At 36.7% G+C, this 25,626-nt stretch overlaps 1 pseudogene; it reads left to right on the forward strand.

Moving 5' to 3' along the window:
• Positions 1-25,626, forward strand: part of LOC130231132 (ubiquitin-like modifier-activating enzyme 1) — a 101,305-nt pseudogene that overhangs the window by 8,409 nt on the left and 67,270 nt on the right.

The raw sequence follows: 25,626 nt of genomic DNA on the forward strand, positions 1-25,626 counted from the left end.
CAGGGGTTTCAAACTCAAATTGGTAGGGGGCCGGGGCTGTGCACAGGGGGGTGGCCCGGTGGCTAGAGCCACTGCCTCTTTGCCCTCATTAGCTGAGGTGCCCCTCTTGCTCAATCGACCTCTTCACTTTGCAATCAACCCCCAAATCTCCAGCTTTTTGTTTCTTGTTGTACATATTGAAGGGGTTTAAATTGCTATGAAAATACTACAAATAATAGGCATATTAATAATTATTCTGCCCCAACCAATTGTATTGTCCCAATAACATAAGAACAGCAGAAAGCAGTTTGGGTAACTTAAGTGACTTTACTGGCAACTGTTCTTCTCAATGTCTTTCTTTTTTTGTAAAACTACACTAAAGAGGAGAAAAGTAGCCTATGTACATATTCACATTTACTTTTAACAAGTTCAATTCAACTAGCAGTACAATTTTACTAGTGTGCATAGATTTTATGTAAATCTTAATAAGCATATGAGGAAAATCTATTAAATGAGACCATCTGAATATTAGCAAAACAAGTGGAATAAAACTGATAATAATCAAACAACCCTTGAATATTAACAAAATAGAGCTTTACTAAAAATAGAGCACTTATGGACATAAATTCATTCATTTTGGCGAAGCAGTGGCGCAGTAGGTAGTGCTGTCGCCTCACAGCAAGAAGGTCGCTGGCTTGCTGGTTTGAGCCTCGGCTCAGTTGGCGTGTGTGGAGTTTGTGTGGAGTTTGCATGTTCTCCCTGTGTTCGCGTGGGTTTCCTCCGGGTGCTCCGGTTTCCCCCACAGTCCAAAGACATGTAGTACAGGTGAATTGGGTAGGCTAAATTGTCCGTAGTGTAGATGTGTGTGAATGTGTGAATGCATTTATTTTCAGATTAATAAAGGGACTAAGCCGAAAATAAATGAATGAATATTTTCATTCATTCATTCATTCATTCATTCATTTTCTTTTCGGGTTAGTCCCTTTATTAATCCGGGGTTGCCACAGTGGAATAAACCACCAAATTATACAGCACATGTTTTTACGCAGCAGATGCCCTTCCAGCTGCAACCCATCTCTGGGAAACATCCATACACTCTTGCATTCACCACATACACTACGGACAATTTAGCCAACCCAAGTCACCTGTACCGCATGTCTTTGGACTTGGGGAGAACCGGAGAACCTGAAGGAAATCCACGCGAATGCAGGGAGAACATGCAAACTTCACACAGAAATGCCAACTGACCCAGCTGAGGCTCAAACCAGTGACTTTCTTGCTGTGAGGCAACAGGACTACCAATTCGCCACTGCATTGGCCTTATGGACATATATTTTAACGTTTAAATCAGCCACAGAATTAAAACGCATGTGTGTTACACTTATACCTGGCAACATTTGTCTCTGAAAATCAGGGGGGTGGGGGCGGGTCGAGGAGGAGGATGTCCAGTACTTTACAGAGGCTGGAAAAACTAAAGTGGGGGGGGGGGGGGGTGGGACTTTACCATTAAGAGACTTTACAGAGAGCCTGGTCTGTCCTATGGACCGGGCACCAGCTGCCATTAGAACAGTCGGCGATCCGGGGTGTTATAGATTGTACCAAACACTTGAGGACCAGGGGATAAGGGTGAAATTCTGGGAGTTTTACAGGAGAAAGGACAAAATGGGAGATCTGTCTAAAATAAGGGAGACTCCCTGGAAAAACGGGAGTCCTGACTGATATGGTTACTCTTAACCATACACTGAGAGAAAATGAAAGTAAAACTAATCTGAATGCAGTACTTTAAATGTCGACTAGGTGGCGGGTCAAAACCACAAATGGCTAGATGCGACTGAACGACAAAGATAGGGGTTCAAAAATATGTTTTGGTGGGACGAATCTTGTTATATTTTTGACATCAGTTGCAGGCTGGAGTGAGGAGGAGGGCAGGCCGGTAGTTTGAGACCCCTGCTTCAAAATGGAGTCTATATGTTTCAAGTTTAATTGTTGATGTAAATTTCAACTTCGGTTAATGCTACTTATTTGATTAGCTTTATGATTGCATGCAAATGTAAGTAAAAACTTACTGTTAATATTGTAACAGTCTAAAGAAGGTCAGTAAGCATTTAAACACTCAATCCTCTCTTTTTAATAAACTTTACACACTTTCAGAAAAAAGGAACACGGTGGTACAAATAATGTTTCTTAAGGAACAGTTTTGTACCTCTGTAAAAGTTGCACCTTATATGGTACAGATAAAACCTCTTATGATACTGTTCTGTACCTTTTATTGTACAATTAATTAAAATAAATAAAATTTTTTATAAAAATTAAAATAAAAACAATTGTTCTCATATAAAAAGGTACATAAGTGTCGGACAACTCCTTCTTTATTACAATATCTATGAAAATAAAAATGACTTGAAAGGTAAAGTGATTTTATGAATAATTTCCATTTTAAAACATGAATCCTCATTTAAAAGCATATAATACACTAATTATTAACTTCTATAATACAAAACAACTGGTAAAACCAAACTATAGGCATTGTAAACTAAACATTTCAGGCATTTTAATGAACATTTGCTAAGCATTTTCTGATAAATACATTTTCATTATTGATATCCGCACCTTTTGGCGTTTGCTTTTCACTACACACATGAGCTGGCAAAAGTCCTGCATATGCAAAGTGTTCATGCAGACATTTTAGTATTATAAAACTAATCAAACATTGTGCACATCTCATTACAATACTATTGCAGAATTCTATTTCTATTTTAAAATTAAGTAAATTAAATGAACTTTTAAGTGATTACAAAGGTATTGTGTGAGAATTGGAGAAACAAAGTTTTATATTGTAGATGGTAGAATGTGTTTCTGTGACATGTTTGTGAAAAGTGTTGTGAAATGTTTAGCAAAAAGTAGATCTTTTAATTTATGTTTAATTTAAAGTATTTTTTATTCTTTATTGTAAATGTAAAAGTGGATTTACACAAAAATAAACTTTTGTAAAACATTGTTAATAAATGCATTTGATGTTTTATTTTACTGAAAATAAATTGACGCATTTTGGATAAAGCAAAATGCCTTTAAATAGTTCTTGAAGGAACACATTTGACACTGTCAAGGTACAGAGTGTCTTGTCACTCTAGTCGTACCTTCATAGATCAGATTTATACCTTTAATGAAGGTACACTATTGTATCTGCAGGTTTTAAAAACCAAAGGTACATTTTGGTTTCCCATGGATCAAATCATGTCCTTAAAGGTAAAAACTGCAATGGTACAAAATTGTGTCTTTGTTTAAAGGTACAATTCTGTTCCATAAAAAGGTGCTGCCCCAGTGACAAGGGTTTGTACCTTCTTTGGTACAACATTGTGCCATTTTCTCTTAAAGTGCATGGCGTTGAAGAGAATACTATTGGTCACCCGAAAACAACCTACTTTCCAACATACTTTCACAGAAAACCCTGATACGTGTAGACTCACTTTAATCCCCAAATCCCACTTAAAGCCACACATTGAACAATATAATCACACATCAAAATATAACACAAGACCTGTACTTTAAACTCTCCTAGCATGCTACAATAAAGAAGTAATTCTACAGATTAACTTTTTTATTTTTGTTCAAGTCAGAGTTTTTAGCCCTCCTGAATTATTAGTCCCCCTGTATATTTTTCCCCGAATATTTGTTTAACAAGAGAAGATTTTTAAGGCTTATTTAAAGGCTTAACTAGGTTAAATAGGCAAGTTAGCTTAATTAGGCAAATCATTGTATAATGATGGATTGTTCTGTAGATATTCAAATTAAAATATTGCTTAAGGGGGCTAATAATATTGACCTTAAATGTAAAAAAAGAAATGCTTTTATTCTTGCCAAAATAAATCAAATAAGACTTTCTCCAGAAGAAAAAATATTATAGGAAATACTGTGAAAAATTTCTTGATCTGTTTAACATCATTTGGGATTGGAAAATATTTTGAAAAAAAAATCTCAGTAGGGCGAATAATTTTGACTTCAAATGTATTTGTGGGTCTTTATGAACTTTGGGATGTTTTGAGTGAATGAAATATCAAAAGACGTGCATAGATCTTTTAAACTGCATTAAAGTATCATCATTTATGATGAAGCATTGAGGAATTGATGGCAGTGTTTCATTTTCAATTTGTCAAAGGTGCCAAATGCAGTTGCACATTTACTGTTTTTCTTTGTAGGAGAATCCAGGCGTTGTAAATTGCACCGATGAGGAAAGACATGAGTTCACTGATGGTATGTTTGTGACTTTTTCTGAAGTTCAAGGCATGACTGAACTCAACAATTACGGCCCTGTTGAGATCAAAGTGAGAGGTATGTGTCATATGATTTATCATTTACAAATTTGAGTTAATCATTTAAATGCTGTATAGAAACGACCCAGAAAAGGTCATTTGCATAAGTGAATAACAATATATAAATTTTTTCAGACAGCTACTCCTTTAGCATTTGTGACACTTCAAACTTTTCCGACTATGTGAAGTGTGGAGTGGCAACTGAAGTCAAACAACCTGAAATCTTGAGCTTTGTAAGTATAAATATTTTAAGAGGCTGTTGACATGATGATGTAGTTTGTTTCTAGCCCCGGCTGCATAAATGTCCATAAATAATTTGACTCAGGGGTGTCCTTGAGGTGAAAAAAATCCCTGAGGCAAGGGCAATGGTCCCGTTAGTTTCAGTAAATTAGTTTTAAGGATATCTATTAGCTAGTGTGCTCCATAAGAGTAACAAAATTTGTATTTAGAAAATATAAAATTGAATTTAACATCTAAAATTTTATGGATCAGCTATTTTTTTCACGTCATCTCATACTTTCAGTTTCAAATCTTTTCCAATCATATGCTCTCTAGTGCACTTTAAAACTGGCAGAGCAGTGATACAATAACACAAACGCCATTGGCTGTTTTTTACAGGATGTTCACAGCGCTTAAGTAGTAAAGGGTTGATAAAATCATTTAGAGAAATTTAAGACCCCTAAAAAGTATTAAAAGTCTTAAATGCTTTTACAAGGTATTTAATTTTGTATAATTTTTCATTAAACAATGTACAGTTGTAGAGTAAAGTTTGCCAGAATTTAATCTGCCAATATTGGAGTGCTGTGTAGTTTATGAAATTGATAAAATCCTGCTAGAATTTGACGTCATGCTGCTTTGTTTACTGCAGTAGCAGTATGGTTACTGCAGTAAATAAAAGCAGCATGACGTCAATCTAGCAGGATTTAGCAATTCGTAAACTTTAGGGCTTTTTAGAGGCTTTAAAAATGTATGAAAGAGTCTTAAAAAGGTCTTAAAAAGGTATTGAATTTCACTCTGATTCCTGTACCCTGTTTTAAAAAGGGGAGGAGCTACTCAATTTCCCATCCTCTCTTCAATGTTTCAGTTGAGATTAACGTCAAACATCGAAGTAAAAAAAATGCCCAATTTAAAGCGCTTCACGTGACTGTAAGGGCTTTGCCAGCAAACATCTTAACTGTCACCCTTACCTAAGTGACTTTCACTGCAGTTTCTGCCAACATATGGCAATGAGTGCTGCTGTTGCATTTACTTAAGGGACTGTTTTTGGTCCCTTAAATGTAATAAGGTTGAAGTGGTTGCTAAGGACTTTGTAGCAATACTTAAGGCAACACTTGTATGACTAAGGGTGTATACTTAACGGAAGCCCTTAAGTTCCTTAAAGGGGTGGTTTAGAGTGTTTTTAAGGCTTGGTTGTGTTTATGAGTTGCAAGCAATGTGTTCTCCTGCTTCATTTGTAAAAAATTCACAATATTTTTGAATATATCTTTACTTATATATAGCTACTCAGCTAACATAAAAACGACTGTCTTATTTCCTAGTTCCTCTGGGCTCTGATTAGTTTGCTAACATAATGTGCTGCGATTCACGATCAGATCCACGTCACTATTCCTTTGAGGAGTTTTAGCCGAATCCAGCACTGATCGGAGAGAGATTCTGGAAACTGTCCTTTGTCAAATGCTATATATATATATTTATTCTTATTCTCTGGAACATAATTAAATCAAAACTGTAAGAACTTCTCTCTTTGTTTCGTGTCCTTTGGAAGCCCAAATACAAAAACAGAGGAAGCTTTGTAGAAATAGCAGCATTTGGAGGGCATTTTAGCTTTCTCTGCTATAACATTACAGTGCATATGGCCACGCCCCTTCACTGTGCGAGTTGTAATGCGCATAACCTGAAGGGTTTATGACATCATTAACCCGGATGTGTTTTTTGTAGTCTCCAAACTTCGTTCGCTGTAGGCTTTGCTAACTCTGTAAGGTATCTCCTTTGCAATGAACTTTGAGCGTATTACATTCAGAGATGTTGTTTATGGTCACACAGCTACATTACACATCAACTAAAGCTTAAAATATGATACCGTAGTGGACCACCCCTTTAAGTTGATTCTTAGATTTTTTCTTGCCACCCAAGTTTACTAAGGGTTCCCTTAAGGGGTTTCATGCAACCGAATCTTGATACAGTATATGGAAGTGTGTCAACATACAAATAGTACGCCATTGAGGAGATATTCCAATGTGTTGCAGAAACCTCTGAATGTTGCTCTGGATGAAGCGCTCCGTGATCCTGATCTTGTGGAGATGACAGACTTTGGCAAGACACAAAGACACCTGTCTCTTCACCTGGCCTTTCAGGCCCTGCATAATTTATTCAGACATACAGCCGGACACCCATCCTAGATCTCAGGTTTGTCATATTAAAACACCCTTCATGCTAATGACTGTCAACTGTATGCATTGTATCAACGTTATTCTGAGAACATTTCTAAATATTTGGTCAACCAGGTATATCTATGTTTTCAGTTTATTGAAAAAAATATTATGCAAGGCTAAAAAGCACATTAGACGAGTTGTTAGTAGCGTGTTATCTCCGCTGTATTTTATTATTGTTGATGTTGTTGTTACTGTCTTTAAGTAGTGTAACTAGAAAAACAACTTAAATCTTTATTCGAGTGCAATGTCAGATTTTGCTGCTGTACAGATTTATTAGCTGTGGAAAAAATCTTTTGAGAAATCGATTCCGCATTGGTTCTGAGATTTTCAAAATGCATCGATATTATCTCTTAAATAGAGTCTGGGTTTTTAATAGCAGATAGCGCACTAGGCTAGTTATTAACAGCAGATGGCGCACTAGGCTAGTTTTTAACAGCAGATGGCGCACTAGGCTAGTTATTAACAGCAGATGGCGCACTAGGCTAGTTTTTAACAGCAGATGGCGCACTAGACTAGTTTTTAACAGCAGATGGCGCACTAGGCTAGTTTTTAACAGCAGATGGCGCACTAGGCTAGTTTTTAACAGCAGATGGCACACTAGACTAGTTTTTAACAGCAGATGGCGCACTAGGCTAGTTTTTAACAGCAAATGGGACTCTAGGCTAGTTTTTAACAGCAGATGTTGCTGTTGGCTAGTTTTTAATAGCATATGGCGCTTTAGTCTAGTTTTAAACAGCAGATGGCGCACTAGGCTAGTTATTAACAGCAGATGGCGCTCTAGTCTAGTTTTAAACATCAGATGGCGCTCTAGTTTTAAACAGCGGATGGCACTCTAGGCTAGTTTTTAACAGCAGATGGCACTCTAGGCTAGTTTTCAACAGCAGATGGCGCTCTAGGCTAGTTTTTAACAGCATATGGCGCTTTAGTCTAGTTTTAAACAGCAGATGGCACTCTAGGCTAGTTTTTAACTGCATATGGCGCTTTAGTCTAGTTTTAAACAGCAGATGGCACTCTAGGCTAGTTTTTAACAGCAGGTAGCGCTTAAGGCTAGTTTTCAACAGCATATGGCGCTTTAGTCTAGTTTTAAACAGCAAATGGCACTCTAGGCTAGTTTTTAACAGCAGATGGCGCTCTTGGCTAGTTTTCAACACTTATGGTGCTTTAGTCTAGTTTTAACAGCAGATGGCACTCTAGGCTAGTTTTTAACAGCAGGTAGCGCTTAAGGCTAGTTTTCAACAGCATATGGCGCTTTAGTCTAGTTTTAAACAGCAAATGGCACTCTAGGCTAGTTTTTAACAGCAGATGGCGCTCTTGGCTAGTTTTCAACACTTATGGTGCTTTAGTCTAGTTTTAAACAGCAGATGGCACTCTAGGCTAGTTTTTAACAGCAGATAGCGCTTAAGGCTAGTTTTCAACAGCAGATGGCACTCTAGGCTAGTTTTTAACAGCACATGGTGCTCTAGGCTGGTTGTTAACAGCAGATAGTGCTTCAGGCTAGTTATCAACAGCAGATGGCACTCTAGCTAGTTTTTAACAGCACATGGTGCTCTAGGCTGGTTGTTAACAGCAGATTGTGCTCTAGGCTAGTTTTTACAGCAAATACCTCTATGATTCCCTAGGTGCTTTAAGCTGATTTTTAACCTTATGTCTAACCTATTTCACACCGCAAGCGGAAGCAGTGCATGAGCAGAGCGAAAGCAGTGCGTATGGAGAGCAGAAGCAGCACCCAGGCGTTTGTCTTTCACACCAGCGCGCAGCTCTTCGGCAGCTGCTGCAGAGATCAATCTATCTCTGTCTATTCTATCTAGTTACATATCTCTCTCTATACAAATACGCTTCAGTAATGTCCAGCAGCAGAGTAACAGCTCGTGCAAAGGATGAGACGGACAAAAGTAATCAATGCATGCCCTTCTTTTACTTATTTTCGTGTTGTCAGGTTCACAGTGCAAAACAGCTCCCGGGTGGAATAACTTGAGTGAACGTAAAACAAAGCCGAATAAAACTTTCTTCCTCTGCTTCAGCAGCACAGCACACGGCGAGCTCACATCATCCAGCATGCGTGTCGAACTACACTACCCACAATACACTTCGCTATGGACTACAACTCTCGTGAATAAATATTTCGGGCATAAATAAATGTTTGTTGCAGTTTTTAATCGTTTAAGTTCATTTGATTGACTATAATAAATTAGTGGATATTATTACCGTTTTTGAGTAAAATTGCTACTTTTTACTGTCATTCAATGTGTTTTGGTCATTATCAATGCACTGTCACTTTAATTGAGCATTAGCAGCGTGCAAAAATAGACCCAGCCCGAAACTATCACGGCATTGCTGCTTCAGCGACGCTCACACCTCGCACTGACGCCCTGCTGCTGCGTGCGGTATGAAAGCTCCAATCTGTTTACATGGTGGCCGAAAAACGCGCTGCTGATGCTTGCGGTGTGAAACAGGCTTAACTTGTGTTTTGGCTGAAATGTAAATTTGCTTGTAAAGCTCACTGTGGACACTTTTGAATTATCTTAAATCTTTCCTACCATTATTAATGTGGTATTTTTAAAGAATTGAAAGCCAGCAGATTACATCTGTCTATAAAGCAGACAGCGCCATCTGCTGTTAAAAAATAAATTCAATATTTCAGGAGAGAATAGCATGCATTTTGAAGACCTCAGAATTGATTTCTCAAATTATTTTTCTCCATAGCCCTTTTTTTTTTTTAAATGTAAAATGCAGTAGCCCAACTGTACTTCATCTCTGATCTTGCTGCCCTCTGTAGCGGACGCTGAAGTGCTGCTTACTATCACAAAAGAGCTTTGCGCAGAGGCTAAATTCGATGAGCTTGATGAAGATGCGGTGAGGAGTTTGTCTCTGGTTGCCAGTGGAGATCTGGCACCCATCAATGCCTTCATTGGCGGTCTGGCTGCTCAGGAGGTGAAGGTGAGTCTGGTCTTTTATTGTTTTTTCACACTGGGAGGATCGCACATCATGATTTTGCCAAGTACAATGTGATCCTGAATCTATGTTGATCCTGGAACATTTCTGTTCGAAAACATAATCCATACCTATTCCCTACTCCTAAACCCAATCATAACTGTAAATATTTCCCAAAATCAGAGAGGAATAACAGTTGGATAACAATCATGTAGAAGTGTATAAACCTAACCGTAAGCCTAAACTTAACATAAATGGTAAACCTTATATCCCTTAATTCTGATTGGCTGATTGGAATGTTGTTCCAGGATCAATTTAGATGTTAATCCAGAACATGTCCTACTTGGTGAAACAGGTTGGTGGGAAGGATCAGTTTATGAAGACATAATTCAAGACCAGTGTTTTTAAAACATAACTTTTAAGGTGTGCATAAATCTTTGCTTCGAATCAGTTCAAATGGCCAAATATATGATTTTAGTAAATAAGGCTCAGTTTCATCTTACTATTTCGAACATTGGTTTTTGAAGATTTTCATATTTCAGAGGGTTTATCTCTAGATGACGTGGCCTGTGCATTCATGAGTGTTTAATGCTTTTACTGATGACAGATAAATATCATTGTAGATACATATATAAGTAATTGCTAATACTTACATACAGGGCTCAGCATAATTGAGAACACCTCATTTTGAAAGTGAATATAGGCAATGTATTTTGCTGCATTTAAACACAACAGATTTATTAAACAGATATATTTATTAAAGTAATATTATAGTCACAAACATATTTAGAAATTGAGCTAACACAGTTAAAGTCATGCAATATTGTAACAAAAAAAATTTACAACCTACAAAATTTCATCTTTTTTTTCAAATTTTCTCTTGATTTTTTTCTCTTTTTTTATATTTGTATTTAATATTTTCTATAACATAAAAATTTTGGTGTACTAGTTTTTGGACCGTAATCGGAAGTTATTTTGTTAGATGAGCTCCAGATTTGGCTTCAGTACTTAGAATTTAGTTGAATTTAAAAGATATTTTAATATATATGCTGAGCACTGGATGTGTAAAGCAAAAAAAGTGCTTTTAGTTTACAAAGCTTGACCTATCAGCAAAAGAAAAAAAACACAGATCACATATTACATTTACATTTAGCAGACACTTTTGTCCAAAGCCACTTAATTGAGGAGGCATTTAGCAGTTCAACAAGAAGAGGCAAAACACACAAGCGCTAATAATACAGAGGAACGGTAAGACGGAGGAGTGTTTGATTTTTTTAGAGAGAAGAGGGTTCGACAGGTGGTTTGTCAAGTCCACTTACCTGTGTGAGGCACCCTCAGTGGTATTTATTAGACAGCTGTTAATTTCTTCATTAGTGTTGACTGAGTGCAAGATATTGTACTGTTTATTATAAATACATGTTGTAGTTTTAAAACATGCAGTTTAATCAGCTGTTAATATTCTTATTTCATCAGCTGGACAACTAGTTTTCTAAGTGATTCCAATAACATGGTTTGGATTTTGCAGTTTGGATATATTATTATATGTACATCTTTATTGTAATGCTGTGTTCATATTGACCTTATTCTTCAATGTGGAAGTGCGCTCGTTTTTGCAATTGTTTTAGAACTTCCGATTAAGCTGCCTATGGGAGAAATGACAAGGAATAATGAATGGCAGAAAACGGTCACACTATTTACTCTAAAAACAAGTGTTTGCATGACAATACAGACAAAGTTAAATAATGGAATGAGAAATATCAGTTTGCAACACCAAGCAGCAAAACGAGCTGTTTTTAACGTCTGAAATGAATGGAAGTGAATGAGACCGGAAGTCCCGAGCCAAAATGATTCAAATGGCTGAGCCCACTCGTATGCGGAGAATAAGGTAAATAAGCAATGTATTTTGCTGCATTTAAACACAACAGATTTATGAAACAGATATATTTATTAAAATAATATTTTAGTCACCAAACTTAATTAGAAATTGAGCTAATAGAATTCAAGTCAAGCTAAATATTGCAAAAAAATTTGGAAAATTTTCTCTTGATTTTTTTCTCTTTATATATGCACAAACAAAACATTGTATAGCTTCCTATTCAAAATATTAATTTAAAAGAGATTTGTAAAGGGTGTATATATATATATATACACACCAGATGCGTCCTGCACGAATAAATTGTGCTATTTGCACGTAAATACATGTGAACATTTTGAGTTTACTCTCTTCATTCGTGCATCAAATTTGCTTCATTTGCACGTCAAATTAACTTCACAATAGACAAAGATTCGCATCATGAGCGGAGCTTCTGTCTGCCTGGTGACTCTAGCTTCATTGCTAATGGCTAACATGGATGTTATTGAGAGAGTAGCTGTGCTTTATGTGATTTAGGAAGGCTGAAAACAGCGTAGATTCATTCAGAGCCGTGTCTGAGTCAACTAGATCCTTTCTGAAGTGCACCGGCTCTGTGAGTTCATCAACTCCTCCAGAAACTATACCAGGATGATGGAGGCTTTTAGTGGAGCTGAGAGAGATGAGCTTAGTTTGATGAGCTGTTGTCTGGTGTCGGCAAGAGGTTTTCCCCTCGGGACACCAACAACAGGCCCTACGTCATAATCATGCCCCTACAAGAGCAAGCTCCTGATTGGTTAACGCGGTGCAAATGTCCGCTGAAGTTCAGATTTTCCAACTTGATTGCAATTTGCGCATTAAACATCAACACGCAAGACCTCACTTGCACCGCTTCATTTGCATGAATCGTGTTATTCGCACTGCAGGATGTCTATCACGTTTTGCAGGGGCGTGCAACCGGGGGGGGGGGACGGGGGGGGAGTCCGTCCCCCTCACTTTTAGAGACAGCCATTTAGAACAGGGTGATTAATAATTATATGAACATATGATCCCATACAGCCCCCCCCATCCCCCCCCCCCCCCCATCACACACACACACACTCTTAAAGATGTCCGCTACGCCCCTACAATCTTTGCATTGAATTAGACATGTAAATCACTCACGCTTGACGCTTCATCCGCATGTTTGATGCTCTTACTGTTACAGTTGATAGTGAAGGCCTTTAATTGATTACGCTGTCATTATAAACGTGTACTTGGATCATAGGAGTTGTTGCAGATTTTTTGTTGCCAGTGGTTTGACCAGGATATGTCTTCAGGCAGTGGTGTTACAAAAGCAATTATGTTGCAATTAGTTCAAGTTTGTTTCTCTCCCACATCTATGTATTAGCACCCTTTTTAATGACTGTGTTGATAAAATGTTTCAGGCGTGCAGTGGTAAATTCACTCCTCTCAGACAGTGGCTGTACTTCGATGCACTGGAATGTCTTCCTCAAGAGGAGGACGGAGTCCTTTCTGAAGGTGGCTTGTGCTCCTGTAAGTGAAACGCATGCACATTCTTACCATTTAAATATACGTTTCACTTATTATGGTTTTGAGGAAAACTGTGAATCACCTGAACTCTTCTGTCCTGTAGAGAGACAGCCGATATGATGGCCAGATTGCTGTGTTTGGGATCTGATTTTCAAGACAAACTGAAGAAGCAGAAGTATTTTCTGGTGAGTGTGTTTCTGCTGCTTGACCAGCAGAGGGGGACATTACAGCTGTTTGTGTTTCAGTAAAACCCTGCCGGAGGTATTTGCTGATCTGTAATGGAGAGCCGTCAGTGAGTCAGTGGTGAAACATGCACAGGAAATGTTTTGATGTGCTACATGACGTTTCCTGCAAGGATTCGTCAGTCAAAGTTTCCCATGTGAATCAACCTGATATTGCAGATTTTTTGCTGAGAGCATTTTACTGGTTCATGATTTTTCAGAATGTTGCAAAAATGTGCTTTTCTCTATATTTAAACACATGGTTTATACTTTTTATACTAATAAAATAGATGATAACTTTGTGAACTCTTTCTTTCTGTTGAACACAAAAGAAGATATTTTGAAGAATGCTGGAAAACCAGGAACCATTGACTTCCGTAGTGTTTGTTTTCTCTACTTGGAAGTCAATAGTTACAGGTTTTCAGCTTTCTGCAAAATATAGTCGTTTGTGTTCAGAGGGAAACAGAGGAAAGAAACCCATAAAGGTTTATAACTACTTGAGGGGAGTAAATTGTGAGTAAATGTTCATTGCTGGGTGTCTCTTTAAGAGAATTCTATCATCCAGAGTTTGGTAATCCTTAATAACGATGCATTAAATTGATCAAAAGTGATAAAACATGTGTTTATTATATTTCAGAAGATTTGTTATACAAAAAAAATACATTAATGAGCACAAACTGTTTTTAGCAGGGATTATTATTAATCATAAATGTTTCTTGCAGTAAATCAACATATGTGATCAAGTGATTTATGAAGTAACTAAAGTAATGTTGCTAAAGATTCACATTTTTGATTTTGCAGTAAGTAAAATGATATTTAAATTTTAACTTTTAAATTAAAAATTAATCATTCTAATTTCTATACCGTTTATAATATATTCATTTCTAGATTAAGAAAACTATATATATATATATATATATATATATATATATATATATATATATATATATACACACACACAGTTGAAGTCAGAATTATTAGCCCCCTGTTTATTTTTTTCCCCAATTTGCTGTTTAACAGAGAGAAGATTTTTTTAACACATTTGTAATCATAATAGGTTTTAATAACTTATTTCTAATAACTGATTTATTTTATCTTTGCCATGATGACAGTAAATAATATTTGACTAGAATATTTTTCAAGACACTTCTATACAGCTTAAAGTGACATTTAAAGGCTACTAGGGTAATTGAGTTACTAGGCGACGTGAGGCTAATAAGGCAAGTTATTGTATACGATAGTTTGTTCTGTAGGACATCGGAAAAAATATAGATTAAAGGGGCAAATAATTTTACCTTAAAATGGTGTTTAAAAAATTAAAAGCTGAACTTTCTTCGAGCTGAAAATAAAACAAATAAGACTTTCTCCAGAAGAAAAATATTATCAGACTACTGTGAAAAATTTCTTGCTCTTTAAATTGTGGGAAATATTTGAAAGAGAAAAAAAAAAATCAAAGGGGCTAATATATCTGGCATCAACTGTGTACACTATGAACTACATCGCATGCATGAGAACATCATTCTTTCTAGCTTTTACATTTAGTCATTTTGTCACTCGCATTAATAATAATGTACCATCTTTCAGTTTTCAGACTGTTAATTATATTGTTTGTCACTTATTATTATTCACATTATTATGTCTAATTTTCTTCATGTTCAGTTGGGGCTGGAGCGATTGGTTGTGAGCTGCTGAAGAACTTTGCTCTGATTGGTCTGGGTGCAGGAGAGGGCGGAAACATTACTGTGACTGACATGGACTCCATCGAGCGATCAAATCTGAATCGACAGTTTCTATTCCGCTCTCAGGACATTGGGGTAAAACATCCTGATCACAAACAGCACAGAACTACTACCTTTTTCTTTAGCCTCATGATGCTTTGAATTATTATATGAGTAAGCATAACACTTTTAAAGTAATGATGGATAAAAATAAAGCACAAAGCCAAACATACCTCTAAAGTTTTTTATTAAAATGATTTGCTCCATTTCTTTTGAACTTCAAAGAAAAAGGAACAAATCATAATTTAAATTCAGCCTATAATTCATTCTTTTTTGGCTTAGTCCCTTTAGTAATTAGGGGTCGCCACAGTGGAATGAACCGGCCAACTTATCTAGCATATGTTTTACAACAGCAGATGCCCTTCCAGCTGCAACCCATCACTGGGAAACACCCATAAACACTCACTCACACACACATACACTACAGACAATGTAGCTTACCCAATTGCTCTATAGCGCATGTCTTTGGACTGTGAGGGGAAACCGGAGCACCTGGAGGAAACCCATGCCAACACGGGGAGAACATGCAAACTCCACACAGAAATGCCAACTGACCCAGCCGAGGCCTAACCAGCGACCTTCTTGCTGTGAGACGATCATGCTTCACCACCGCGTTGCCCATATTAATTAATGATGGATAGAATCAACCACAAAGTCAAACATACTCTGACAATTTTCCCCCATTAAAATGGTTTGTGCCATTTTTTTGAAGTTCAATATGTCAACTTCAAAATAAATGGAACAAACCATAATTATAATTATGCAGTCACATGCAGAAAAAGCACATAACACATAAAAACACATAAAACTCATCACTGAAATCTGATTGAATGAATCATACCCACTTTCCTTTATGCCCAATTTGTTAATAATATCAATAATTCATTCTGTTTATAGATGGGGCATTTCTAGACACCCAAGGTTGCCTTTCAACAACATGCCAAAAAAAAAATCAATAAAACATTGGCAAATATCATGTCAAATTCATGAAAGATTCAAAAATTATTAATAAAAACCACATCTTAAATAAAGAAGCCTTGTAAAATGAATCATATGAAGCCTGATTCAAAAGATGGGTCTTAAGATGAGTTTTAAAAGTGTGGAGACCATCGCTGTTCCATAGGCGGAGTGAGTTCCAGTATTTGTTCTAAATTGTGGTAAAATGTAATGTAAAATATACACTTAGAGATCTCTCTGTCTCTCTCAGAGGCCGAAGTCTGAGGCAGCGGCAGAAGCTGTTAAAGAGATGAACCCCTACATGAACATCATTGCTCAGCAGAACCGTGTGTGTGCAGAGACGGAGGAGGTTTACACACATTCATTCTACACTGGTCTTGATGGTGTGGCAGCAGCGCTGGATAATGTAGATGCTCGTGAGTGATACATTTTTGCATACATGTCCATGATGGCAGTAGGAACTCTGTTTAATAGCCTTATACCTAAGCTCTCACAATAATGATGATTATGTAAGAAATAATTCAGATTATGCCGTTAAAAGTGTATTAATTATCTAATTTAGGGGCATTAATGATTAATTGTCTGTTTTGAGGATCATATAGAAATCTAATACATGGCCAAATATGAGTATACTCAGGGGCATAGCCGACATTTAAAAGTGGTCTGTCTCTAAAAGTGAGGGGGACGGATCCCCTCGTCCCCCCGGTTGCATACTCTAAATATCATAATATACTGCATAATAAATGTATCCTGTATAAAAGCATATACATTATACATTAATTGGAGAATATTTGTAAAACTAATGATTGCAAATGATTGTGTTGAATATGGATACATGTTGGCAAATACGCTTTATATCTGTGAAATCCAACTTAAAAATGGGATTTGTATATATTGCATATATCAGATTTACATATGGGGGCTTTATTCATTCATTCATTCATTCATTCATTCATTTTCTACCACTTTTCTGGGACCGGGAAGGAGAGACTTCTCCCTAGACTTCTCTCCCCAGAAACCTCCAGCTTCTCAGGGGAGGATCCCGGGGTGTTCCCAGGCCAGCCGAGAGATATAGTGCCTCCAGTGTGTCCTAGGTCTTCCCCGAGGCCTCCTCTCGACATTTGAAAGAAATTTTTTGGATCTCAAAATGTTGGAAACAATCAAAACAAACCGGCCTAAAACACACACACACACACACACACATGACATGGAAATAAACTGTTAGAAAGATCTGCTACTGAAATCTGCACTAGCTATTTTTCTCAGTAACCGTTTGTTGGCATTACAGGTGTTTTTGAACTATAATTAATAGGTAAATTTAATATAAAGTATAGTTATTACTGGAGAAAGGGTTTAAAAATTAAATTTACACACACAGTCTCTCACCTCATTTTAAAAGTGAAAGTAAAATGTGCGTGCATTTGTAAGGGGACCACTCATTTTGGTTTATGTCCTCCCCGCAGCAATCGCAGTTGTATGAAACATTCACAGTTATATTATGTAACTGTGATTAGATGTTAATAATCATAAACAAGTCTACTTAAGGGTGTTTTCACACCTGCCGTATTAGTTCGGTGAATCGCACTAGAGTTCGCTTTCCCTCTTGGTGCAGTTTGTTTGGGCAGGTGTGAATGTAGCAATTGCACTCGAGTGCGCCCCAAAAGCAGACCAAAAATGTTTGGCAAGACCTCCTTGAAGAGGTGCACTCTGTACGCTTTCAAACAAACCCTGGAGCGGTTCGTTGTGGTGAGAACATGATTCGAACCAAAACATACCCAACCGCAAAAAGTACTGCGCCTTTTTGGACTAATCCAGCTGCCGTAGTCTGATGCGCTGTCCCATCTTATCCGCTTGTTAAGTGTGACGTCACTCAAAGTGCTTTCCGGGTCCAAGCAGTCTATCAAACTGTATGGGGAGACTCATCAAATGGTAATAATAAACATTTACAAAGCACTGTAATACAAATGATTTTTGAAAATCACAATCGCAATATATATATATATATATATATATATATATATATATATACATATATACATACATACCGTTGAAGTCAGAATTATTAGCCCCCCTTTGATTTTTTTTTTCTTCTTTTTTAAATATTTCCAAAATGATGTTTAACACAGCAAGGAAATTTTCACAGTATGTCTGATAATATTTTTTCTTCTGGGGAAAGTCTTTTTTGTTTCCTTTCGGCTAGAATAAAAGAAGTTTTTAATTTTCTAAAATCCATTTTAAGAACAAAATTATTAGCTCCTTTAAACTATTATTTTTTCCGATAGTCTACAGAACAAACCATCATTATACAATAACTTGCCTAATTACCCTAACCTGCCTAGTTAACCTAATTAACCTAGTTAATCCTTTAAATGTCACTTTAAGCTGTATAGAAGTGTCTTGAAAAATATCTAGTCAAATATTATTTACTGTCATCATGGCAAAGATAAAATAAAGCAGTTATTAGAAATGAGTTATTAAAACTATTCTGTTTAGAAATGTGTTGGAAAAAAAATCTTCTCTCCGTTAAACAGAAATTAGGGGAAAAAATAAACAGGTGGGCTAATAATTCCTGATGGATCGTTGGTAAAATTTCCAGAAGATGACCATATCGCAGTTTAGCTAAATTAATTCACGCCTCCTCCTGAAGTGACTTGCGATGCGCCTTCGCCGTTTGCACTGCATTAAAGCATTGTTTTCCAGCTGCAGGCATGCTTCATTCTCGAAATGTATAGTTTGTCTAAAGTGATGTATACAAACTGTATAGTGTACTATGACCAGGGATACAATCAGCCAGCACAGTGTCCCTCCATAGTTTAAATCTTCATTTGTATCTGCCGGTTTGTTTACTTGCGGGAGTTCCATTGGCACTTTCCCGCATGTTAATTCTGACCAATCGAAAAGCAGTTTAGGAAATGCGTTCAAAAACATCTGGCCAATAAGTGATGTGGATTTTGTCACATGACTGCATTTTGGTTCTTTTCAAATGGTTGGGGCCAAAGCAATCAGTGTGGTGTGAAAAGGACTCAAAAAACGGCAGAAAAATGCTACAATGTATCATTTATTGCCCTTGGTCTGGACCAAATGAACTGAACCACAGATGTGAAAGCACCCTAAACCTAAAATAAGGAAGCAAACTTAACTAGCTGTCTTACCTTTTTATTTTCCTGGTCCATTAGGGGTTTATCTTGACCAATGTTGTGTGCGAAACAAAAAGCCCATGCTGGAGGGAGGAACTCTGGGTAGCAAAGGCCACACTATGGTGGTAGTGCCACGCCTGACTGAATCATATGGACGCTCCTCATCTGGAGGACAGAAAGCTATTCCTATCTGCACACTCAAGAACTTCCCTCACCGTATAGAGCACACACTACAGGTGAGAGGGACATGTTTATAATAAATGTATGATTTATTCCATTTTTAAGCAAAGCTGTCCTGTGTTACTACTCCAATTACTGATTAAAGACCCATTCACACCTATACTCTCAGAAATAAAGGTACAGAACTGTGACTGGGGTGGTATATTTTCGAAAGGTATACATTTTAGGACTGTATTGGGACCTCAAAAGGTAATTATTAGTACATAAAAAGTACAAAAGTTTACTTAGAGGTATCAATATGAACCCTTTAGGCACAAATGTGTACCTTTTGAAAAAGTAACAACAGTGATGGTACCTTTCATCCTGAAAAACGTAGAGGCAATAGTGATTTAGCATAAACATTACCATTCTGTACAGTGTCAATCAGGGCAGTCTGGGGTTTTGTGGCAATTCAGTTTATTTTTAAATGTTCAGGTCTTTGATGCCTTTTTTCAGAAGTCAAAGGTCTGAAGAGTTAAAGAAGCGGTTGGTTGGCTGGTTGGTTGTTGGCTGTTTGGTTAGTTGTTTGGTTAGTTAGTTGGCTGTTTGGTTGGTTGGTTGGTTGGCTGTTTGGTTGGCTATTTGGTTAGTTGTTTGGTTGGTTAGTTGGCTGGTTGGCTGTTTGGTTGGTTGGTTGGCTGTTTGGTTGGTTGGTTGTTTGGTTGGTTGTTTGGTTGGCTGTTTGTTTGTTTGGTTGTTTGTTTGTTTAGTTGGTTGACTGTTTGGTTGGTTGGTTGGCTGTTTGGTTAGTTGGTTGGTTAGTTGGCTGTTTGGTTGGCTGTTTGGTTGGTTGGTTGGCTGTTTGTTTGGTTGGTTGGTTGGTTAGTTGGCTGTTTGGTTGGTTGGTTGGTTGGTTAGCTGTTTGGCTGTTTGTTTGGTTGGTTGGTTGGCTGGCTGTTTGGTTGGTTGGTTGGCTGGTTGGCTGTTTTGGTTGGTTGGTTGGCTGTTTGCTTGGTTGGTTGGCTGTTTGCTTGGTTGGCTGGTTGGTTAATTGGCTGTTTGGTTGGTTGGCTGTTTGCTTGGTTGGCTGGTTGGTTGGTTGGCTGTTGGTTGGTTGGCTGTTTGGCTGGTTGGTTGGTTGGTTGGTTGGTTGGCTGGCTGTTTGTTGGTTGGTTGACTGTTTGGTTGGTTGGTTGGTTGGTTGGTTGGCTGGCTGTTTGCTTGCTTGGTTGGTTGGTTGGTTGGTTAGTTGGTTGGCTGGCTGTTGCTTGGTTGGTTGGTTGGTTGGTTGGTTGGTTGGTTGGTTGGTTGGTTGGTTGGCTGGCTGTTTGATTGGTTGGTTGGTTGGTTGGTTGGCTGGCTGTTTGGTTGGTTGGTTGACTGTTTGGTTGGTTGGTTGGTTGGTTAGTTGGTTAGCTGGCTGTTTGATTGGTTGGTTGGTTGTGATTGAAAGTCAGGGTTATTATTTAAAATATTTCCACATTTTTCATAAATATTGGTGGTGGGAGACGACGCATAGGTTTGAAAACTAATGTATTCATATGTTTTTTTATAGCTTTCATATTGTCAAATGATGACTGAATGATGTTATTCTAAATGATGTCTAAATGATGTTATTCTTATTTGAGGTTATAAGTATATATTTTACAATTTTATGTTAATTTTGCATTTCTGTCAAACATGAACCTATCTATGTCTGTGAATCACAAATTAATATTTTATTGTTTTCAGTGGGCCAGAGACCATTTTGAAGGACTTTTTAAGCAAACAGCCCAGAACGTGAACCACTTTCTCAGGTACATATACATGCAATTTGGCTAGCCAACAATGTAGATGTGAAATTAGAGCAAATGTATTGAGAAAATATAAGGTGAAGAGGCTCTGCGATTTTCAGAGGTTGTGCTCAACACTGCACTCCATCATGTCCATTATAAGAGGCCACCCCCCCCCCCCCCCCCCAGCTGCCCTCTGGCTTTCTGCCACAAGTGTCAACTGTGAATTGAGATTAGTTAGATGTCTTTTCCATCTGAAATGAAGTGGAGGATGTTTATAAAAAGGCGGCTGTGCAGGAAGTTGAGGTGCTGTGTGCTGAAGGCTGATACCACAGCAGAAAAACTGCCTTAATCTCAACTACTTCCTGCTGGCTGTCAGCAAACTGCAGCCTGTGAGTGAAGTTAAGGAAGGAAACCCACCCAACTCCACCGCTGTGTTTGTTTTAGATGTTAATATGTTTTAGAACATTTTACTATAATATCATTGTTATACTATCATAGTTTTTGTTAATATTTTAAATTAGTGTTAAATTTTTTTATTTGCTTTTCATCATTTTAGTTGAAGCTTTAGTAACTTATTGTTTTGAATAGCTCTGTTTTTTTAAGGTTTACTTAAAGTTCAAAATGATCATTTGTATTTTATTAATTTAATTACTTTTAATGATTAACTTAAATACATTTTATTCAATGTTTTTGGGGGAAGGGGCTAAACAGCAAAAACAAAATAATAAAAGCTTTTGACAGACAAAACATAAGCAAGTGCATGTATTCTACACTGTAAACCCAATAGGTTTGGTAATTCAAACCATTTGAGGAAACCTATTGCAACCATTTAAGTTTTAAGTTCAGAAACTAATCCTAATGAGTACTGTGAACTTAATCTGTTTGAATACACAAAGCAATTTGAGCACAGTAAAACCCAATAAATAAAGAGAACTCAAACCAACTGAGTACTGTTAAACCCAATAAGTTAAGGCAACTCAAACCGTTTGAGGAAACTGATTGCAACAAACCATTTGAGTTAAACTAATCTATACGAGTACTGTGAACTTGCTCCATTTAAGTTGAAGTAATGAGGTATTTAATTAACTCATTACCTTAAACACTGACTTCAAAACTCTTTTCAAATGAGTAGAATTAACTTTTAGTATATTTTAAGTTAACTAAACTCATTTAATTTGATAGATCTGACTGTTGGGTTTTACAGTGTATTAATAAACATGAATAATCAACAAACGATCATAAACTTAAGGTTTTTTTTTGTCACAATATTACAGTTCTGACTCCCTCTTTACATGGAGGTCCTAGAAAAGCATTGTTAGCATGGAATTTTTTTGGTTAAGTTTAAGTAATTCACATACGCGACATCACAGATACAATTATTAAGAATTGCCCTTATGAAGGTTAAAATGCCTCTGGAAAGCAGTTCCAGCAAATGTTGTGCCTTAATGTGATAATTCACCAAAAAATAGAAATTACCTCATCCTTTACTCTATTTCATGTGGTTTTAAAATCTTTATGATTTTATTTCTTCTGCTGAACATAAAAGAAAATAATTTTTAAGAATTCTGGTTGCTGGTACACATAGACTTCGATAGTAGTAGAAGAAATGATGATATGGAGGTCAATGAGTGCCAGCTACCAGCTTTTTTCCATATATCGTCTTTTGTGTTCAAGAGAAGAAAGAAACTCCCATATGTTTTAATTAGTGAAGGGTGAGTAAATTATGGCTGAATTGTCATTTTAGGGTGAACTATCCCTTTAAAGTCATCTTTACACAGCCAATTTCCCAGAATTCAGTGTAAACATATGCTGCATTTATGTACATTCTGCTTCAAGTCTTATTTCTGTGCCGTATTTTTTTAGCAAAGAGGTCTTTATTACTGATATCTTCTGCTGCAGTGACCCAGCGTTTGTGGATCGTACAGTGGCACGTGGAGACGTGGAGGCGGTGGAGATGCTGGAGGGCGTCTATAGGAGTCTGAGCGATGATTGGCCTCAGGACTGGACAGACTGCATCAGCTGGGCCCGCAGACAATGGGAAACTCTCTACAACAATCACATCAGACAACTGCTGCACTGCTTTCCTCCTGGCCAGGTAACACACAGAGTTGGGCTTTATTTTGGTTAGAGGTGTAACGGATCACGGTTGATCTGTAATTCGTACGGATCACAACCCACAGTTTGGAACACGTGACTCGCGGATTAATACTTTTTTTACTTGTAGATTAATCCTAACGGAGAGATCGCAGAGAGATTGCCTCTCGCTTCATTTAAATCACATGTATGAAAGCATTTAGGCTTTTCTGTAATATAATGATGGTTTCTTAAAGGTGTTTTCTGTCACTACTTGTTTAGTCTGCATTAATACTTTCAGTGTAACCTGCCCGATTATTCATGTAAAGATCAGGATCTCAACACCCACGCAACATAAATGATAAATGATGGTGATTTGCATACGTTTATTAATTCCTCGAATTGCTGCATTTAAATCTGTGCTTGAAAAACACAAAAATCAAGAAAGAGATTTAGTTTTTAGTCTTGAGTTTGTTATGAAGCTACAAACAGAGAAATAACACAGAAGTACTGGACGAACAGTTTATAGTTTAGATAAAATCACTGATGTTTATGGCAAAGATTAAAATCACTATCGCATGCATTTAACTTGACGCTCAAATATGAAAGTTGTAGGCAGCAATTACAATTTTTAACCTATAGGTGGCGACAACCAGCCATCAAAAATATGTCATTGAATAATTCTTCAAAATGGTCCTCTAGCAATGAACATGAAGTTTTTGAGTGAATAACTGAATAATTTATTGAAAATGAGACTAAAATAAATGTGGGTTGTACAAATATAATGCTAGATTTCTACATTTAGCATTGTCAGCAACAGTAGTAGTAACAGTGAATTTTTCACAGTACTGAATATTTTACTATTTATTTTTATTCAGCTGATTATTTCTTCATTTTATTTTAATTATAAGTTCTGTTTGTTGAAACCAAAAGTTTCTTGCAGTGCTGTTTTGTAATAAATGGAAAGCAAATTACATTTCTCTCCTCCCCTTTTTGGCTGATCCGAAAAATGGTCCAATCCGAGACTAAAAGCCATAATGTGATATGAATCATGAGATTTGTGATCCGTTCCACCACTAATATCGGTATATATTTTCATAATACTGTGGTGTCTGAGAAAGCTGCAAGAAAACACATGTAAACAGAACAACACTAATAAAATGAGAGGACATTTTCATCATTTTGACAACAAATGATGACACACGATCGATTTCTCCGAACACATGCAATTCAGAAACTTGCTGCAAATAGCGCTTTTTTTGTTTATTTTAAAGGGATAGTTCACTCAAAAAAGAAAATTCTGTCATCATTTACTCAAAATGTACTTGTTTCAAACCTTTATGAGATTCTTTGTTCTTTTAAACACATAAGAAGATATTTTGAAGAATGCTGTAAACCTGAAGGCATTGACTTCCACAAGTATTTGTTTTTCCTACTGTGGACGTTAGTGGTTACAGGTTTGTAGCTATAAAGTGATTTATAATAGTGTAATCCAAATAATTTAGTGAGTCTAAATTCTGCTTTTAAAAGCGTTGTTTTTGCTTTTTAGTTATTAGAAAGAAAAACTTTTTTTAAATAGTTTTTAGCATAGCCTACATGCTAACATTATATTTGTTTTCATAACCTTTTTAGAACTTTGTCTAGGATGTAAAGAAAATGTCAAACCAAAAACAGATTTGATTATTAAAATTCAAATTGGCAGTATATATTTCATATACAGTATGTCACAGCAGTGATGTTCAGTTCTGAGGAGGTCCTTTATTTAGCTTGTAGCTTACTACTGTATATCAATTTTTTACATATAATGCTCCATTAGCCTACTTAAAATTTCTTTAAAATCTATATTTATAGTTTGCATATAAAATGAGCGCTTAGTTTGTTTCGCTGTGATCATTATGCAAAAATCATATTGCATATTCACTTTATTCTTTAGTAGCCTATAAATGATACATTTTATAAATGGATTGTTTATAGACTAAGCTATTAATAACTGTAATTGTCAGAATAGAAAACATGACTGAGGGTAAATTTTTTTATTGCCTTTTTATCAGTTTGGGGTTTAACTTATGATGAAGGTGGAAAACTCTAATGCACACGGTGCAGCTCTGTCACTGACACAAGTCAAGCGAAAGCAGAGAGAGACCTCATACGCATAAGAGAGGACTCATATTTCCATACACTCTACCCCTGATGGCCGATCTCGCTGGACGATAAAACCAATTTTATGTTGTACAGGCATATTTTGGGCAATAGCCGTAAATACAGTGTATCAGTCAAAATTATTGATTTTTCTTTTGCACCAAAAATTGTTAGTAAATTATGATCTTAATCTTATTTTATAAATATCAATCTGTTAGCATATAAAAACATAATGTTTGATTAGTAATGCAAAGACAACTTTTGCAAAAAGACTTTCAACTAAATAAAACTGTGTCTTTCAGTGAGTTTAAAGGCATTATAAAGAGAGTGGTATTGGAAGCATGGCTGTTACC

The sequence above is a fragment of the Danio aesculapii genome, chromosome 6 (assembly GCF_903798145.1).
Source record: "Danio aesculapii chromosome 6, fDanAes4.1, whole genome shotgun sequence".
Classification (NCBI taxonomy): domain Eukaryota; kingdom Metazoa; phylum Chordata; class Actinopteri; order Cypriniformes; family Danionidae; genus Danio; species Danio aesculapii.